The 5,469-nt window shown below is 34.7% G+C and overlaps 1 long non-coding RNA gene across 1 annotated transcript in view; it reads right to left on the bottom strand.

Moving 5' to 3' along the window:
• LOC111089923 overlaps positions 1-5,469 on the bottom strand; it is a 7,410-nt gene extending 1,941 nt beyond the window's left edge. Inside the window, exons 1-2 of the long non-coding RNA XR_002614065.1 lie at positions 5,305-5,469; positions 515-855 (exon numbers count right to left, since the gene is read on the bottom strand). This is a non-coding gene — a long non-coding RNA (uncharacterized LOC111089923). The remainder of the gene's footprint in view (positions 1-514; positions 856-5,304) is intronic.

Here is a 5,469-nt window from a genome sequence, read left to right as displayed (position 1 = left end):
TAGAACTTGGTTATAAATACAACCTTCCGATGTCTATTGAAACACTGCATTAAAGCAAACAAGTAAAGAAAAACATTTCAAAAAAGGGAGTAAATGTATGGATGGCTAATATCAATCCTTCAAAAACAATGCAAACAAGATAGTAGGGATGGCATTTGTATCATCCCTACATAATAGTAAAGACAAGAATTAACATATATCAATAGATATATAACTATTCAATCACAGTTGAGTTTAATTTATCCTATTTTTGTTTGTTAACATTCTATTACACTGTGTGCCCGTGCTATTATGTAGGGATGATGCAAATCGACGTAAAATAATTTTTCATCTTTTATGAAACAAACTATACAATCTGACTGTATTCCAGGGTTGTCTCTGATCGGACCTACCAATAAGGTTACGAAGACAACGTGCTTTTGGTACAGAACACACTTCAGACAATATACAGGGTGGTCCAAAAATATTTTTTCTATTTCAAAATTTAATAATCAAACAAGTAAGGAAATACAACCATGCAGTTTTCAACATCTTGTTGCCAAACTCAGTTTTTATTAACATGTATGTAGTTTTCTACGTGTGCAATATTAGTGGCTCTCAGCACGTCTAACCGATATTCGATTTCAGTCCACGTTCGGTGCAACATGTCCATGGTTACAGTAGCGATGGCGTCCGTTGTCCTGATCTTTATCTCCGTGATGTTTACTATAGGAGTGCGATACACGATGTCCTTAACATACCCCCAAAGAAAGAAGTCTAGTGGAATGCTGTCTGGCGAACACGAAGACAATATAATTGGCCCACCCCGACCAATCCATAGAATTGAGACTTTTCTTGCTATTTTATTGGCTAACACTATTCATAGGATAGAAAAAAAAACATGACAATAAAACCTGTTTTGGCTACAAGATGTTGAAAATTGTATGAGTGTATTTCTTTTGTTATTTAATTATTAAATTCGAAAATCCCTGTATATCGGCGAGAAATAGGCAACTCGAAACACCATTTGGGACAACAATATAAACGTAAAACATTAACATTGAATGAATAAAATTTAGTAAAAAAATAAATTTTCTCACTTATACTAAAATAACATATTATGCAACTGTGGGGTTGAAACAAAAAATATGCGTTAAAAGCTTACTAAAAATTTCAATGTAATAAATTTTATAAATGCATAGTTTAGATTTAGCTGCAGGAAATTAACGAGAATCTCAAACTTATTCATACAAAAGGTAATCATGACATCTATCTCGCATATCTTTTAAAGGACGCTGGTTTTTAGAGCTAAGATATTATGATATAAAGTATTATTAAACTTGATACTAGATAAACATTTCCGATTAAAGAAAGCAGCATACAAGAAACTGAGAAAGAAAAATATTTGTTAAACTGTTTTCGATACTTGTTGTTAATTCTGTGTTCCTTATTGTTGCTACTTCTCGAAGTATGTTTTTCGCACTTTAAAACTTGCATTAGCTTCTGTGTTATTCAAAAATTGCTAGAAACACCAGGTCGACACGTTTCAATTATTAATTTACACTTGAGTAACGATTAATTTCTGAATAGTGTGTGAAACTGTGTGTAAAAACACAAAATATTTGTTCTTTTTTTACGATAAACGTTTTATTCATCATTTGATCATTTTTAAATGCCAAGTAGCGACATCTATCCATAACCTTTGGAACTATTTCGAAACTACTAGTATCACGTGACTTCCATACAGTATGTATACTGATTTAAATTTTTAATAAAATGGTCATAAAACCAAATTAGCTCAAATGTAATAGTGTTTATAGAAGCTTTATTTATTTTTTACTAAAATGATACAAAACGAGTTTATTATATATAAAAGCTGAAAAATAATATGTGATCAATATGCTTAGATTTTTGCAGGGGGGGGGAAGGCCCTCTTGACTACGCCTCTATACAGTTGCAGTTAAAAATAATTTAAGAATGCATTCCATATTAGTTTCAACTTCAACTATTTTTCGTCTAAAAGCTACTGTAGGAAGTGAATTAGCCCGACTTTGATACTTAACGTTCACTATTAAAATCAAATTGTAAGGTATATAGTTCGATTCGATTATTTGATTATTTTTAATTTGCTCTCTCCACTTGCTTTTGTTCAAAAACTCGAGTAAAAGCCAAAATATTAATCAATTCACAACACTAGATGGAATTCTTATTTTTGTATTTGTATACAACACTGAATAAGACGTGTGTGGTATCCCATAACCAAAGAAAGTTACTCAACATATACTTGATTCGTTCCTCCAATTAGAATTCGTATAGGACTATTAACTTCCAATCGGAGCAAGTTACCTATTTAGAGAGTAGCCAAAATCCAACCTGGTAATGAGTATAGCTCATTAAATATACATTTCATATGTTCTTATTTTTTAAAGGTTAGAATGCATTGTTTCAACAGTTGGGTACTTCACTGTTAACGACATTTTTGGCCATAATCCCAAGAATCTCACGAGGTTCAGCCAGTTTAAGGTATTTAGCTTGGTCCTAAATACATATATTCACCTAACAATGCAAAACAAAAACAGGCAATCTCTCCAATAAAACTATAATGATAGATAGAGGAGAGGGTCAAAGTAGCGTCCGGAAACTCTGGTTGAAACATATAGAATTCTCTCTAGGTAAAACAGCTTTCATTACGCTTACATATCGTTGTTAGTGTACTATAAACCTATACTTTGGGATGGGCAAAAAAATTCTGATAGAAATTGACAAATGTGTTGTTTATAGACTCCTTGGAACTGCGCAGAAGTGAAAGTTGGAACGATTCTGTACAATGCTACAATGTGAATATCAATTTTGCAAGAACACCAAATAAATACAACAATAAACAAGATTTTACTGTTCAATACAATTTTCAAGCCGTTCCAATATGCTCGTGGGACATGGTCTGAAAAGAGCCACTCGTGTATGCAACAAACTATGGACAATCGTAGTTCGCACGCAGCTGCTGTGTGTTGTAAAACTAGATATTCCTAGCTACCGGATATAGTGGGAAAATTTGCAGGCTTTATCGAACAGAACCAAGCAATCAAACAACAGCCAATGGAGGGTGGTCAAGGTCCAGTGTGTACCTGATTCTCTTGACCACATGACAACAGTAAACAACCAAAGAGAACTGAGTGACGACATAACGTCCAAGATAAAACGCCTTCAAGTGGATTACTGGATAGTGTGAAGCAGGACAAAGTCCATTTGTAAGGAAAAAGAGAGAAGGTTAGTTGTAGTAATTATAATAATATTCTCCAGAAACCAGTTATCATCTACCGGGGGAGGAGGAAAGGAAGACGTCAAATGCACCTGATCTCTAAGGTCAATAAGACCTAAAGTCCGATAAAGATGGCCCAGCATGACCAACTGGTTAAGGCGCTCGATTCGAAATCTGAAAGGTCGCGGGTTCGAATCCCCATCCCACCAAAAATGCTCGCCCTTTCAGCCATGAGGGTGTTATAATGTGACGGTCAATCCCACTATTCGTTGGTATTCGTTTTATACTATTACAAAAATAAAAATCCACTGAAACAAGATATAAAGAATTTGATCATCAAGGATAACAATCAATACTTTTCTTACCTTTTACTTCTTGTTAAAGTTGTTTGTTTGACAGGACGTAAAACGATAATTAGCAAACATTAACCAGGCTCTGCTTTGATAATGTTGCGTCAGCGAGGTCACGTGACTAGTATCACGCCACTCCTTCTCGAACCTTCGTGAATTGTCGGGAGATTACTAGATTGGGGGGTAGTCTGGTATATATAAGACGCTCACAACGTGACGGAACAGTGTAATGAGTAATTGAACCGCAGTCAGAGAGTGTGTAATTGAACGGAGTATTGTCGAGCTCGTGAGACGTGAGTTATAGCGTTTGTTACAGAGCGACTGTTGAAATTAAGTGTATCGTAAAGTTGTATTCTGAAAGAATAAACCAGTTTTATTTAAGAAAGGACTTGTGTCGCTAAAGTGTCGTGGGAACGAATTTACGGAAAATTAAGTAACGACTGGAGGCGTAACAATAACGACATTTTTAATAATATGTACTGGTTTTAGAACACGTTATCCAATCAGAATGCTTCCAGTAACCGATGACGTCAGACGTCAGAATGCACTGTTAATTAAAGAGAAGTACGTTACGACATGTGGGTGACTTGTTTTATATATTTGAAAAGTATTTCTCCTGATACAAGTTGAAATGAAATATGAAGCTTTAGGGAGAGAGGGGAGGGAATAACACGTATACAAAAATATAAGCTCAAAACTGAAATACTGAAAGGGACAATTTCAAGTACAATAATTTGTGAATGTATAAAATTCAAGCTGAAATAATATATACCTCAATGTATACCATTTGGTACTTATGACTTATTTTACATGGGGGGGGGGATAATTGAGCTGTCGTTAATTCTAGTAAATACATTTATGCCCCCACAGTGACACAGCGGCATGTCTGCGACTTACAACGCTAGAATCTGGGTTTCGATACCCGTGGTGGGCAGAGTATAGATAACCCATTGTGTAGCTTTGTGCTTAAATTACAAACAAACAAGTACATTTATTTATTAACTCTGGAATAGAATTTTATAATTTTAAATATGTTTTTTTTTATTTTTAACTTCACAAATATTTTTACAGGTGTAAAAGTTTTGATCTACCGCAAACTAGGAAAATCCTTGCTCTAGTTTTTTTTTTTTTTTTTTTTTTTTAACTAAGATGTTTAAATCATTTGGGGTTATTTCTCATATCCACCGAATCTGAAGATTTTTGTTTTAGTGTTAGAGCGCTGAATTTTGAACGACAGATTGTGATATTTCTGTAACATAATGAAACGACGTAAGTATCTGAAGACATTTGGTCTAATGTTTGAAAATCTAGATCTGTTTAAAACTTTTCGCTCAACCTTACCCTTAGTTGTTAACGATAATAGTCAAACGGGACACAGACTTAATAACTTGCGAATCAAAATGTTACATGAAGACAAAATAGATTTAATATAATATTTGTGGGAGAACTACCAAAGCTATCTGCCATCTGTCCCTAAGTTTTAACTACCGACCAGAGAGAAGACAGCCGGTCAGTAGCACCCTGACACCCAGTTGGATTAACTGTCACTCTTATATCAAACTCATAACTCAAAGTGGAGTTCGCTTGTTGTGAAATTCACACAGCTCTATCACAAGGTCAACCTGCTCCTACTATACGTCTATAATTACAAATAACGATTCTGTGAAACAAAGACACTAAGTACTCACGAGGAGAGAGAGTACGAGTTCCACATACCTTAGTTTCTCGTCGAGAAAGATCGATCATTTTTCTCGCTTCCTGTTTTATCGTAGAGAGACGCGAAACTACTATCCTTACTCTAGATTAGATTGGAGTTTCTGCTCCAACGTTTTATAAGTTTCCATGGTAAAAGACAGAGAGAGAAAAAAACACTGTCTAGAC

The sequence above is a fragment of the Limulus polyphemus genome, unplaced genomic scaffold (genome assembly GCF_000517525.1).
Source record: "Limulus polyphemus unplaced genomic scaffold, Limulus_polyphemus-2.1.2 Scaffold7888, whole genome shotgun sequence".
Classification (NCBI taxonomy): Eukaryota; Metazoa; Arthropoda; class Merostomata; order Xiphosura; family Limulidae; genus Limulus; species Limulus polyphemus.
The sequence above is the reverse complement of the archived record's forward strand: the minus strand, read 5'-3'. Positions and strand labels throughout refer to the sequence as shown.